The sequence below is a fragment of the Petaurus breviceps genome, unplaced genomic scaffold, assembly GCF_028583685.1.
Source record: "Petaurus breviceps papuanus isolate PSGF00001 unplaced genomic scaffold, PetGlider_PUasm1.0 90760, whole genome shotgun sequence".
Lineage (NCBI taxonomy): Eukaryota > Metazoa > Chordata > Mammalia > Diprotodontia > Petauridae > Petaurus > Petaurus breviceps.
In genome coordinates this window covers 12,986,248-13,001,559 of record NW_027187338.1, presented here as the reverse complement: position 1 = coordinate 13,001,559, position 15,312 = coordinate 12,986,248, and the positions used below count along the sequence as shown (strand labels likewise).

Here is a 15,312-nt window from a genome sequence, read left to right as displayed (position 1 = left end):
AAACAGGAAATGGTGCAGCTGGACAAGGAAGGCTTGCTCCCCATCAACTTTCCTTTCCCTCTTCCCCAAGAGACAGGTGTAGTAGGAGACAGGTCTGAGGTCAAAGAGGAGGCTGCTCCTCTTTCCCCCATAGGTTCTCCACAACGTGTTTGGGAAAGCAGGCTGGCAACAGGGGGCAGAAGTTTTCTTGTGCTGGAACAGAGGGATGTCATTAAGTCAACCTCTGGCCTTCCCTCAGGACATATGCATAGCAGGAAATGGGAGGTAAGTGTCCAAGAAAGGTAGGATCCTCTAGTCTCTCTGGACTAGGGGAAGCTTTAGGGAAGATGGAAATCAGTCATCCAGGCCCCCTGCCACCTTCCTGCAGCAGCAGCAGAGGCCTAGGGCCTTGCATATAGCGTTACTGTTGTTGAGCCATTTCAATTGTGTCCAACTTTCCATGACCTCAGTTGAGGTTTTCTTGACAAAGCTACTGTTGTCATTTCCTTCTCTAGTTCATTTTACAGATGAGGAAACTGAGGCAAACAGGATTAAGTGACTTGCCCAGGGCCACACAGCTAGTTAAGTGATTGAGGTTGGATTTAACTCCAGGCCTGACACTCTACCCACTGTGCAACCTAGCTGCCTCTTGCACATAGTAAGTAGCACTTAATAAATTATTATTGACTAATCTACTAAACCACATCAGTATTGTTGAACTGTTTCAAAGGTTTTGTTAAAGGAGACAAACAAATAGCGATATACAGTTATAGAATTTATTCCCCAAAGCTAGCAGATACTTGTACAAGGAGTGCGGGGCTAGAGTCCTGACTGATGAACAAAAGGATGAGAGAGCTTAAGTGCATTTTAGGACCATCCAGTTCAGGGTGGCTGAGAGACACAAATTTATGACCCCCATAAATGTTTAAAGGAATTTTCTTAATTGAATAAATGGCAAATACAGTCAAACAAAAGAGTTGACAATGTGTCAATTGAAATTATGATTCAGAATACCTGTGTTTTCTTTAGCATTAACATTCCATAACATGGTATATGTTCAGAAAATATTAAGAAAAAGTCCCATTACTCAAGTTAATGTCTCGAATTGAGGGTCTCATCCTTAAGGGCCACAAAGTAGGCTTTGTTAACATAAGGAGAGGTGTTCTCTGAGAGTAAGACAAAGCTGGGTCTGTTTGGAATTTATTATCTCAGACCTGTTCTAAATCCTGTTCCCAGCCTTATCTGGCCTCTGGAATGGCTGACACAGGGGGAAAAAAAGAGCCTTTTTAAAATGATGCATAGCAGTCTGTTCGATTAATTCAGACTTTGGCCAAAATGTGATATTTAATGATTATCAGTATCTATATTCCCACAATAAAGAAATGGAAAGATGGTTCACAGGTTCTTTTGGGGTAAATAAATGAATGGGCAGAGTTGGCTCTGTCATGAACTAAAAGGTGGCAAGAAATATCATTTCCTAGGATACTAGGTAATTTCATACAGCATCACAAGAGAACATTTGTGATAAAAAAAAAAAAAAAAGATGGGCCGCTGCCCTGGGAAACAATATGGAATCATCAAAGGTAGAAAGTAATTTCCCAAATTCAATTCAGACTATTCTCCCTCTCCCATTCCATCCTGTGCCTGACTCATTGTCCATCCATTGTACCTGTTCAAGATCTATGGATCAAATTACTCCCTCAAATGGATCAGCCACTCAACAGCACATTGCAGTCTAGACAAGGGCTCAGAAAACTGTGGCCCAAGGGCAAAATCTGAACTACCACCTGTATATACTAGGATGATAAGAATGGTTTTAACATTTTAAAATACAATGAAACTTTATATAAAAAACATAAAAATTAGTTTACAAAAATAGGCCTTGCTGGATTTAGCCTCCAGGCCATAGTTTGCTGCCCCCTGGTTTAGACAACTGGCACTTTGCATCCTTCTATGACTTTTCTTGTATGGATTTATTAGACCAATCCCTTGAATAATCATAGATCTTTGTGAGGGTTCTCTATGAATGTCTGGGGCTCCATATATTCCACCACATCATCATTCAAGCAGCTAGACAGTACAGGAGATAGAGTGCTGGGCTTGAAGTCAGGAGGGCCTAAGTTCAAATCCAGCCTCAAACACTTACCAGCTATATGATCATAGGTAAATCACTTAATCCCTGCCTGCCTTAGTTTCCTCAACTGTACAATGGGGATAATACCATCTACCTTGAAGGGTTTTTGTGAGGATTGAAAGAGCTGATATTTATAGAGTACACCACCAAACTGCCTCTGTGCTTGATAAATACTCATTAATTGGTCAGTTGATTAATGAGTCAAAGTCAAATTTCAACTACACAGAGATTATAGGATCATGGATTTAGAGTTAGATCCTCTAGTCAAAGTCCTTCATGGAAACTAAGACCCAGAGAGGGTAAGTGATTTCCCTAAGATCACACAGGGAAGAATGATGGACATAGGACTGAAATATAGGTCATCTGACTTATCCAAGGTAAACTGAACCACCCCAGCAATCTTTCCGCTGCACCATGTAATAACTACCATCTTTGAATATTTGAAGGGCTGTCAGGTGGCAGAGGGATTGGGTTCATTCTGCTTAGCTACAGAGTGCAGAACTAGGAGCAAGGAAAAGGAGAAGGAAAAAGAAATAGTGGTGGTAGAGTTGAGATCCAAGGAAGAGGCTGAACAAGATGAACACTAGATAATCTGGTCATTCTCTTGGCAAAGCTTCTCTGCCTCTAATTACAGGGAACAGGACGGTTCTCTAAATGAGCAGACTCCTAGCCTCCACTTGTCCTCCTCATACATAGAAAGGAAAGTCAGGATAGAAGTCAAAACTCTACCCAGAAGCAGGGGTCAGGACCTTCTGTAGTAGAGAACAGGATACCTCAGAGCAGCAGCTCACCTTAAAAAAAGAAGAATCAACTCCCATGAGTCTTCAGAAGGAGAAGAGGGACTTCAACAGGGGGAGATAAGGAAGGAGTGTGCTCCCAGCATGGAAGGAAGACCAGTTGTGCAAATGCCTAGAGGTGGGGAAAAGGTAGGACGACATTGAGGAAATAGGTAGGAGTCCAATCTGGCTAGAACATAGAGTTCAAGTGGTATACAAGAAAGTTGGAAAGGGAGGTTGGAGCTAGATTGTGAGGGTTTTAATACAAATATAAGTAGTTATGTGGTGCAGTGGATAAAGTGCCAGCCCTGAATTCAGGAGGATCTGAGTTCAAATGTAGCCCCAGTCACTTACTAGCTGCATGACCCTGGTCAAGTCATTTAACCCAGTTTGCCTCAGATTCCTCATCTGTAAAACAAGCTAGAGAAGGAAATGGCCAACCACTTCAGTATCTTTGCCAAGAAAACCCCAGATGGGGTCATGGAAAGTTGAACATGATTGAAATTATTTAACAGCATGTTTTATCCCTTAAGCAATAAGGAGCCGCTGAACATTTTTCAAGGGGATAAGTAACATGCAATGGGAAGATTAATTTGGTATCTGTGTAACAGTTGAATCGGAGGACTCCAGGGGCAGAAGATGGTGGAAGGCAGAGGGTGGCAAGCACAATATGACATTGGAGAGGCTGGGAAGAGATAGCTAAGAACTAGCCTTTATATAGCACTTTAAGGTTTGCAAAACACTTTACAAATATTATATCATTTAATCCTCACAAAAACCCTGGGAGGTAGGTGCTAGTATCTCCATTTCACAGATGAGAAAACTGAAGCACAGAAAGGTTGCAGTAAGAGTCTGAAACTTACGCCAAGGGTCACACAGCTAGTAAGAGTCTGAAACTGGATTTGAACCCACGGTTTCAGTACCTTCAGGGAAAAGCCAGATTCTGCTTAGAGTCAGGAGGTTTAAGGAAGAGAAGAGGAAGGGTTTTGGGAGACAGACACATTTGTTTAACAAGAAGCAAGTTCTCTAGTGGAAAGTGTAGACAGAAGAAGATAGGGTTTGGGGAGCAAGACAAAGAAAGCAAATACAGGTAAGAGTCTGGGGAAAGACGCTATTGCTGTATTTCTCTCCTTGAGGAAATGTAGTCAACACATACAGAGTCATTAAGGTTAATTAACAGGGCTGTAGGGATATGATCCATCTGAAGAAAAAAAGGTGTGACCTGGGAGATTAAATACAATGCCATGCCAAAATTCCCAGGGGACAGCAAATCCAAGGGCTAGGCAAGAGTTGGAAAGAGGTCATAGTAGTGGTCCAAAGAGGGGAGGAGGTAGAAAAGGAACAAGTATTTCTTTAAAAAAAAAATTTCCTATCTTTTATATTTTTATTTATTTACTTTTAGTTTTCAACATTCACTTCTTTTTTTCCTCTTTTTTTCTTTTTCTTTTTGCTTTTTGGAGGGCAGTTGGGGTTAAGTGACTTGCCATCAACATTCACTTCTATGAGATTTTAAGTTCTAAATTCTCCCCCTCCCCAAGACAGTTTGAAATCTGATGTAAGTTATGCAAGTACAGTCATATTAAACACATTTCCATGCTAGTCATGCTATAAAGAAGAATTAGAAACAAAGGGAAAAACCATGAGAAAGAAGAAACAAATAAAAAAGAGAAAATAGTGTGCTTCTTTCTGCATTCAGACTCCACAGTGCTTTCTCTGGATGTGGATAGCATTTTCTATCATGAGTCTTTTGGAATTGTCTTAGATCCTTACATTGCTGAGAAAAGCTAAGTCTATCAAAGTTGGTCATCACACAATGTTACTGTTGCTGTATACAATGTTTTCCTGATTCTGCTCACTTCACTCAGTGTCAGTTCATGTAAGTCTTTCCAAGTTTTTCTGAAGTCTGTCGGCTCATCATTTCTTATGGAACAATAGCATTCCATTACATTCATATACCACAACTTGTTCAGCCATTCCTCAATTCAGGCATCCCCTCAGTTTTCAATTCTTGGCCATAACAAAAAGAACTGCTATAAATATTTTTGTAGATATGGGTCCTTTTCCCTTTTTAATGATCTCTTTGGGATACAGACCTAATAGCAGTATTGCTGGGTCAAAAGGTATGCAGTTTTATAGCCCTTTGGGCATAGTTCCAAATTGCTCTCTGTAGCATCAGTGCAATATTCACAGCACCCATGGCAACTGTGAATATGCCAGCATAGTGCTCAACTGCAAAAATATAACAGACTCTCTATATAGAAGACAGAAGCAAAACATTTATTCTGACACGAGAAAACCAAATCCTAACACCAGGAAACCAAATCCATCATAGCAGCATAGAAGTTAATATACCACAATGCAGCAGAGAGCCACACCATCCTTTAGCCTTCCCACAAATCAACCCTCACAAGCCTAGCTGTCTGCTTGCCTGCCATCCTCTCTCTCTCCTAGCTGTTTTGACTCCCAGTTTCCTGTGGGCTCTTTCCACCCTTCAGCAAACTCCTGCCACCATAGGCTCCATGTGATTACATTCAGCCTATTAAGGGGCAGGAAAGATTTTCAAATTCTTATTACCATTACACTCTCCAGAATGGTTGGATCAAGGGAATAAGTATTTCTTAAACACCTACTATGTGCCAGGCACTATGCTAAGCCCTTTACAAATATTATTTCGTTTGATCCTCACAACAACCTTGGGAGGTAAATGCTATTGTCATCTCCAGATCTCAGTTGAGGAAATTGAGGAAGACAGTAGCTGTATGACTTTCCCAGAGCCACAAAGTTAGGAAGTGTCTAAGACTGGATTTGAACTGAAATTTTCCTGAGTGCAAGCCCAAAAGTATACAATACGTAGCTGTCTAGATCAAAGCTGAGCAGATCAAGAAGACAAAGGAGAGACACTCGGAAGGAAAAGCACTGGCATGGTTTTCTCTCCTATAACTTCTCTGTGGAAGCAGAGTCATCGTGGGAGAAGGGTGTTGGTATTTACTTTCCCAGGGACAGAGAGAGCACCAAGGAGGGAGAGACTTTTCCAAGCAGTCAGAAGGTTCCAATTAGAATGCTGGTGTTATGGAGACTTCCCACATCCCAACCCCCAGGTAATTGAGATCAACTGAATTCAGGAAAGGGGAAGGGAGTGGAGGAGGGGAGGGGAGGGGAAGGGAGGAGAGGGGAGGAGGGGGGGAAGGAAGGGGGAGGGGACAGGAGGAGAGGGGAGAAGGAGGGGAGAAGGGGAGGAGAAGGGAGGAAACTCATTTGACTTCTGTTTTCCTTGGTTCTCTCAGCTGTCAATTGGGGTTACTGGTAACACCTACCTCCCAGGGGTGTTATGAAAATCAAATGAGATAATATTTGTAAAGTACTTAGCACAGTGCCTGGCACATAGTAGGTGCTATATAAATGCTAGCTATTATTATTGTTATATTCCCACTACTCATAGTCATAGCAAATTATGGAGCCTTCTGCTTCAATGAGTGAGACAGTGTGATTTAATGGGAGGAAAAAACTGGGTTTTGTATCAGAAGACCTGGGTTCAAATCACGCCTCTGCTACTTACTGCCTGTGTGACCCATGGGCAAGCACATCATCACCCTGGGCCACAGTTTCCCAATCTGTGAAATGAGGTAGAGGGTTGAACTATGTGGCTACTGAGGTTCTTTCCAGCTCCAGATTTAAGATCTCATTATCCAGAGGATTTCCATGATCCATTACTAGATTGAGGGTAAAGAATGTGGTTTATGTACACTTTGTACCTCCGCTACCCCCACCCCCACCAAGTACTGGGTCCATCATGTTGCACACAGTAGGTGCTTAACAAAAGTCTGCCAAAGGTTAAAGGGCCATCTCACACTATCCCTTCCTTGAAACTTTCTCTACTGCCCATGGCTTCTAATGCTCCGGTACCCCATACATAACAGCGTCCATCAGAAAGCCTTGGCTCGCTGGCTCCCTCTGGTGTCTTCTTGCTGTCATCGATCCTTCTCCAGATCTGGGCTAACATAATCCAGATTTTTCCCAAGGATCAGAGCTGGAAGGGACCTCCAAGACCAACCAAATCCTTCATTTTACAAAGGAGGAAACTCTCAATGCACTATCTCCCATCTCCGTGCCTTTGCAGTGGCCTCCACCCCCTCCTAGGATGCACAGCCCTTAGTCCCTCTTCTCTTACCTCCTTTCTTTTCCTTTAAGATGCTGCTCAACAATGCAATGATCCAAGACAATTCCATAGGATTTATGATGAAAAATGCTATCCATCCCTAGAGAGAGAGCTGATGGAGGCCAAATTCAGGGTGAAGCACACTATTTTTCACTTTCTTTATTTTCTCCCCTTTTCCCCCTTGGGTCTGTGTCTTCTTTCACAACATGACTCATATGGTCATGGTAAAAATAGAGTTAAAAAAAAGAATGTGGGGAGGCTAGGTGGCTCAGTGAATAGAACACCAGCTCTAGAGTCAGGAGGACCTGAGTTCAAATGCAGCCTCAGACACTTAACACAAAAAAACTAGCTGTGTGACCTTGGGCAAGTCACCTAACCCCAATTGCCTTGCCTCCCCCCCCCAAAAAAAGCAAAAAAGGATGTGTTCAAAGATGACAGGTTTAAAAAAATGCTCAAATATCATCTTTCCTGATCCCCCAACTGCTAGTACCTTCCATCACAAGCTACCTTGCTAACAACTTCATCTGGGTGTGTACAGTAGCTTTATATTTCTGCTTATGCATTTTTATATGTACTTCTTGCCGCTCCCATTAGAATGTCAGTTCATTGCAAATAGAGAATGTTTCATTCTATGTACTTGTTTGTCCAAAACCTAGGGCAGGGCTTGGTATGTAGTAGGCTCTTAATAAATACATGTTGATTGATTGACTTACTGAGTCCCAAGGGTCGCATGGTATTGGCCCTTGTTGTTTGTTATGATTTATCTCCATTCAGAGCTACTGGCTTTCCCTATGCTCCATACTGGTGGCTCAGGATTAGGGGTTATAATGGCTTACATTTACAGAGAGGTTTGCATTCGGATCCCCTACAACTCTGAGACAGGTGTCCTCATTAGAAGTTAAATGATACTGCTACAGTAGTATCTGAAGTAGGAATAGAACCTGGGCAAGTCACTTAACTTCTTGTTGTCTGTTTCCTCGCCTGTGAAACAGAGATAATAATAGCACCTGCCTTCCCAGTGCTGTGAGGATTAAAGGAGGTAATAATTGTAAAGCACTTGGCAGAGGGGCTGGTACATAGAAAACATCAGTTATTGTTATTTATTGAGACACATGGGTAGATCAGAAGAGAGGAATTAGGAAGGTGTGCATGTAAGTAGGAGTTTGCTTGCTCTCTGTGTTCCTGTGTGTGAGAAATGGAGAGGGGGGAAGATAGAGACAGAGAGAGAAAGAGAGACAAAAATAGAGACAGGGAGAGAGACAGAGACAAAGAGAGAGACAGAAGACAGAGAAAGAGAAAGATGAGACAGAGAGATACAGAGACAGAGTAAAACAGGACAGAGGCAGAGAGACAGAGAAAGAGACAGAGAGAGATACACAGAGAAAAAGAGGCACAGAGAGAGAACGAGATAGAGAGAGAGAGAGACAGAGAAACAAAGGCAGAGACAAAGATAGATACGGGGAGAGAGACAGAGACAGGAGAAAGAGAGAGACAGAGAGAGAAAGACACAGAGAGAGAAAGACACAGAGAGACAGAGAAAGAGAAAGATGGAGACAGAGAAAGAGACAGAGAGAGACAAAGAGCGAGGCAGAAAGAAAAAGACAGAGACAAAGAGAGAGAGGCAGAGACAGAGTGATATACAGAGACAGGAGAGAGACAAAGAGAAAGAGACAGATAGACAGACAGACAGAGACAGAAAGAGGGCAGAATGTAAATAGACAATGCCACGCCCTTGAAGGTAGAAACGAGAAGGTGGAGACAGTTCCTCGAGCCAGCCACCAGGTGCCACTGCCTACCTGGATCAGTGAGATCAGTAGCCAGCCCAGACATGGGGAGATGGGGAGGACTTGAGAAAGGGGCCTTTCTGTGGAGCTGGATAGGTCACGTGGTCCTGACTCCAAAGTGCCCGTATCACGGTCTCATATTTCCTGAGTGATCTCTGTGTGGCTTTTTGCTCTTTAGATGAGATCATATCAAATGAGCCCCAGCACAGGGCCTGGCACACAGTAGATGCTTAATAAATGCTTGTCTCTTCCCCTCCCCATCCCAACACCTTCCAGGCTTCCACTGGAAAGTCCTTGAAGGGAGGAAGCTGACCTGACTTTATGTCTCCCAAAGTCTCCCGCAGAGAACACGCCCAATACTCGTCCTTGTTGATAAGGAAAGCCTGGACCTCGAATCTTCTCCCCGCTGCAGAGTATTTTCTTCTGAGCACCATCTGTGTACCGCATCTACCAGAATCCGCCTCCACCCCACATGTACACTTAACCCTGAGTCAGTCAGTCAATAAGCATTTATTAAGCCCTTACTGTGTTTGAGAGGCTGTGCTAAGTACTAGGGGTGCAAAGAAGGCAAAAAGAAGAGGCTGCCCTCAAGGAGCTGACATTCTAACGAGAGACAGCATGAAAATAGCTACATATATACAAGATATAGACAGGGTAAGCAGGCCAACCCCCGACCCATGCACAACACCCCTTAACTGCTACCACCCTTCTTCAATTCCTTTATCTCTTCTTATCTGTCTACTTAAGTACCTACTTACTGCATGTACCCTTACCTAGCACATGTACCTAGTATAATAGCTGCTTTCCAGTTTCTGTCTCCTCCCCTCTGATCCATCCTCCATCCCACTGCCCAAATATCCTTTCTAAGGATGAAAAGTATTAAGTACTCTTTCTCCAAATATGTCACAGTTGCTGTTCAGTCATTTCAGTCATGTCCAACTCTCCATGACCCCAGTTAAGGTTCTCTTGACATAGATACTGGAGTGGTTCGCCATTTCCTTCTCCAGCTCATTTTGCAGATGAGGAAACTGAGGCAAACAGGGTTAAGTGACTTGCCCAGGGTAGTAAGAGTCAAGCTGGATTTGGACTCAGGAAGATGAGTCTTCCTGACTCCAGGCCCAGCTCTGTATCCACTGTGCCCACTAGCTGCCCAAAACAGCCCAACTCAAATTTCTAAATTGGCTTCTCATTGCCTACTGAAGAAAGCATAAATTCCCAATCTTAACATTCAATGGCTGTGGTGGTCTACCTCCAATCTAACATTTCAATCCTTTCTAATATAACTCCAGTCATGGTGGCCAAACTGGACTCTTCTCCTTCCTCCCTTCTCATACTAACCTCACCCACCTCCATTGCTTTGTTCATACTGTCTCCCATGGCTAGAATGAATTTTCCCGATGTCTGCTTCCATGAACTCTCCCCTAACCCACCCAGGTAAGAGTGACCTCTTTGGCCTCAGATCTCTCTTGGCACTTCCCCCCTTTTTACAAATCTCATTCTTCTTTGTATCATAGTCATTGTGTCTATCTTATCACCCATGATAGACTGAGCTGCTTGAGATTTGGGGCTATTTTGTTTCTGTCTTTGAACCCCCTCCCCCCCCCCATTCCTGGCACAGTGCCTTCCCATACAGTAGGCACCTAATCGTCTGTTGAGTTAGATTGGATTGGATTTCTATGTCTAGGACTATTTGCTACATTACTCTCCTCTCTTTTTCATTTCTACTAAAGACAGCCAGCAGTGAGAGAAGGGGGGAGGGAGGAAAAGTGGGGGTGGAGGTGGGAAGAGAGAGACTGAGACAAAGACAAAGAGAGACAGAGGTAGAGAAAGGGAGGGAGGAAAGGGGAGGGAAGACAGAGATGGAGACAAAGACAGAGGAATGGAGAGAGGAAAGTGGGGGGAAGACGGAGATGCAGAGAGATGGAGACAGAGAAAAAGACAGAGGGGTGGAGGGAGAAGAAGAAGAGGGAAAGGGGGAGAGAGAGAGAGAGAGAGAGAGAGAGAGAGAGAGAGAGAGAGAGAGAGAGTCAGAGAGAAGAATGTAGATTCTGGGGAGAAAAAGAAAGGAGACAGGTTTAAGGGCACAAGTATAATAAGGAGGACCTCTGAAGCTAGAGAGAAGGAGAAGGGGGCAGTGTAGGAAGAAAAGGAGTGACTCTGTAGTCATAGGACCTGAGTTCGAATTCTACCTCTGATACTTATTAGATATATGATCCTGAGCAAGTCCCTTCATCTCCTTGAGCTTTTATTGCCTCATCTGTAAAAATGAGCTCAGTGGCCCATGAGGTCCCTTTCAGCTTTTGTTCTTATCATTTTACAGCTGGGTTGAGAAATGTTGAGGTAGAAGACAAAGAATTGATGGCCCTTCTGACCTTACTAAATCAGGAGGTGAAGGCAGTTCCTGGGAAGTTGGGGGATGGTGAGGCTAGGGCTGAGGAGGGAAGTTTGTGACCCCCACATGGAGAGTGTGAGAGGGAGTCAGTAAGACATGTAAAGGGCTAGCTGAGGTTATGCAACTATCAGGCCACTAGGAGCTCTAGGAACCTTGACTTTCAAGCCCCTTGAAACTTTTCCAGTAATTGTGACTTATGGGCAAGAAATTACATCCATCGTGGCTTAAGCCTCTGTCTAGTGAGACATTCTCCCTTACCAGACCATGAAAGAACCAGGTCAAGAGCATTTAATTAAGACATAAAGCAATGTATATAGCAAGTAGGAATGAAGTTGTGGAATCATTCTCTGCCCCACAAACTTCCTAGACTTCTCAAGGTGGTAAGTAAAGTAGAAATCTCCACAGGAAAAACTTACAAGGGGGTGTGGGAACAGCCCTCCAGGAATGGACTGATAAGGGTAAGGAACTGGGAATCCTTGTGTTTTCTTCTCACAATGCCCTTGATGACCAGCATGGTGCTCTGCTAACCTCTTGGGGCATAATGGAATCTGCTAAAACCCTCTGTTTGGCTCCACTGCCATTAAAATTCCAACAGGACCCCAGAGGTCAGGAACACCATGACCATAACACTCCATACCTCCTCCCTCCCATCTCCCTTTTCAGACTCCGATCCCAGATATGTATCTCTGCTTCCTCCCCAAGCTCTCACATTCCAGTTTTTCTTATGTCTGTCACAATTCTGTTTTTTCTTATTTCCGGCTCTTCAAGGACACCCAAACCATCTTTCTATATGTCCAGCTCCCACCTCTTTCTCCATTTTTCCAAATTGACATCTCCTGACAAAATCCCATCATCCAAGCATAAGATTCCCCCACCCAGCTGTCCCCCAGACTTTTCTTGGTAAACTGTAGCATCCCCTCACTAATGTTGCAGCTACATAGCATAGTGGACAGAGCCCTAGACTGAAGTCACAAATCCAGCCTTACGATTTACTAACTTTGTGACCCTGGGCATGTTTGTTAACTGTTCTCTGACTCAATTTCCTCATCTATAAAATGGGGATGATAATAGTACCTACCTCCCAGTATTGCTGTAAAACATTTTATAAACCTGCTACTACAACTACTTGTAGTAGTAGTATTAGCTGAAGATACGTTGGAGAGCTCCTGCTAAGGACAGCCTACTTCTATTGCAGTTTGCTAGTAACTCATCAGATCATAGATTTAAAAAGGATCTTAGAGGCCATCTTGTCTGACCCTCTCATTTCACATTTGAGGAAACTGAAGCCTGGAGAGGCAAAGTGATTTGTCCACAGTCATACGGAAGCAGGATGTGAATGCAGGACTTCCCACCTGTAGGTGCTGTGACTCTATCCCCCACACCAACAGTTCCCAAAGTGAGGTCTGGAAACCCCTGGAGGCCTCTGAGACCCTTTAAGGGAGCCCAGGAGGTCAAGACTATTTTTATCATAATACTAAGATATTTTCATTTCTAACATGGTAAAATCCACATAAATAAAAACTCTTTGGAGGGGTGCTCAGTCATTTTTAAGAGTGGAAAGGGGTTCTGAGAGCAGAAGTTTCAGAACCCACTGCACAGCACTATGTTGTTTCTCTGGAGATAGCAGTGGCATCTAAGTGGCAGCTAAGGCCTCTGCTGACTCCTTCTGGTCCTGCAAATCCTGGAGGTTGAGAGAAGTGGTCAGTGTTGGAAAGGGGTCCATGGATCCTCAGAGGGAAGTCAGATCATAGTTAGTACTACAAAGCAGAGGAGACTTAAGAGGGGTCTCCAGTGGAGGAGAGTATAAAAAGGTAGACACTTCGGGGCAGGGGACAAAAGATAAGGACTGGGATGGAATGAGCTGAATGTGAATAGCTGAGTGGAGACAAGATTATGAAGAGTAAGTACATGGGAAAGAAACATTAACCTGGGCAGTTGTCAGCTCAGGAGAATAGAAATTAGAGGGCAGGAGGTCAGAACACAGACTGGAAAGCCTGCTAGCCCCAGAGCAGGGAGAAGCTTGCAGAATGCTTTTGCCTCCAGGTTCTAACTGGCATGCTGGCGGACTGGAGCTTTCCCAGATCACCTGCCCCACGTGCTCCTCCCTTGGCCCTTTCCCAGATCACCTGCCTCAAATGCCATTCCACAGACTTGAGTGCACCTGAGAAGGAAGGACTAATGACGAATGACTTTGGCATGGGAAGAAAAGAGATGGCCCCCACAAAGAAGTGTGTGAGTGAGGAGTGTGACTATGAGGCGTGGATGGGTTGGGGGCTAGACTCTGACTTCACTATCTCAGTGGAGACTTTCCCCCACCACCCAATCCATCTGCTCTCTCCCGGGCATAACCTTAGGACAGAAACCACACCACAAGGGGGCACTAGCTCTCCATAGGCCCCTGTGGCCATCTCCCATCCAGGCACCAAGGCAGGACTGGGAATCTCAGTGCCTATTTAGAACAATTCAAACCATGACTCCTCTCCCCATTTTATGCCCCGTCTCCCCCCACACACACACATGCACTACCCTATCTCTTTACCCTGCCCTTAAGTAGAAGTTCAAGACTGAGAGGAGGACCCTCCCTTCTTAAGATCCAGCCTTTGTGCTCAGCCAGATGAAAAGCTTCCCTCCCACAAACACACTGGCACCCAAACACAAATACACAACCACATAGACACCACCACTCCCCTACACCAATGGATAAAGTGCTGGGTTTGGAATCAAAGGATGTAGGTTTGAGTCTCAGCTCAGCCATCTCTGTGACCTTGAGCAAATCTGTCATTTGACCTATCTGGGCCTCAGTTTCCTCTTCTGTAAAGTGAAGGGGTTGGGCCAAATAGCTTTTAAATCTTGCTTCTCTAAATCTGTGATCCTATGAACCTCAGCGCCTAAACCTCTGATTAAGAAGCCATCCCTCTTCCCTAAGCCCCCATCTGTGCCTTTCCTCAAGGATTAGACCTTATCCTTTTCTGTCTTTAATTAGGGAAGGGTCTTATTTCATCACTCCACCTACACCCACCAGACTAACTCTACCCCCTCCACTAGACTGTGAGGTCCTAGAGAACAGGTATAGAGTCTTATTAACTCCTTTCTCTCCCACAAGATTTAGCACAGAATATTCAAACACTCTCAAAGATCCATGATCTGTCGATGGATCCTAGGATCATAAATTTAGGGATAGAAGGGATGTCTAGTCCAATCCTCTCATTTTATAGTTGAAGAAACTGAGACCCAAAGATGTCATCACTTACCCAAGATCACAGGGGTAGCAAGTGACAGAATCAGGATTAGAATTCAAGTCCTCTGATTCCAAGGCCATCACTCTTCCCATAGATCCCAAGGCCCCTACTCCACTCTTTAGAAGATGTGTTCATCAGTTGCTGTGACTAGAAAACATCACCAGGTGGCTAAACTTCTAGAGAAGAGCATTTGGGCAGTTAGCCAGACTGGGATGGGGCCAGCCAGACTGGGATGGTATGGGGGAGGGGGAATCTGGCCTGTATTTTAAGCCTTTACAATTCTGTAGGACCTGCAAGAACTTGTCCTTTGCTGGCATATCCTTTTAGAACCAAGGTCACCTTGATACCATGATGAAGCATTCAGTACAATAGGACATTAATGGTATTAGAAAAGAGATTGAGTTTAGTTCTGTGTTTGCTAATTTATTAAACACTTCAGATGTTCAAAATGTTTCTGGGGATCCTTTTTAAGAATTCTCTTTGGAGACTTAGACAATTGTATACATACATGTAGAAATATGTGTGTGTGCATGTATGTGCAAAGGCATGTTCAGACACAGATGGTAATGTTCTTTTAGAGATTACATTTCTCAGAAGACTGTGCAGGAGCTCTATTGCATATCATCTATTGTGCCCATCCCTTGGTCATGGAAATGGTCATGTTTTTATCTAACATGTTTAAAGACCCCAGCTCTAAGTTCCTCCCCAATCTCATAGGATCATACTTTAGAACTGGAAGGAGCATTAGAGGACATCAAATCCACCCCCTTCATTTTGCAAATGAGGAAACTGAGGCTGAGAGAGGTCAAGAGATTTACTCAGGGTCATATGGCTAGGATGTGAATGAGGAGG

At 43.9% G+C, this 15,312-nt stretch overlaps 1 long non-coding RNA gene across 1 annotated transcript in view; it reads right to left on the bottom strand.

The window, feature by feature from the left end:
- The window catches only part of LOC138146165 (uncharacterized), a 39,683-nt gene extending 25,066 nt beyond the window's left edge, over nucleotides 1-14,617 (bottom strand). The window contains exon 1 of the long non-coding RNA XR_011164411.1: nucleotides 14,473-14,617. This is a non-coding gene — a long non-coding RNA (uncharacterized lncRNA). The remainder of the gene's footprint in view (nucleotides 1-14,472) is intronic.
- Between the last annotated feature and the right edge of the window lie 695 nt (nucleotides 14,618-15,312).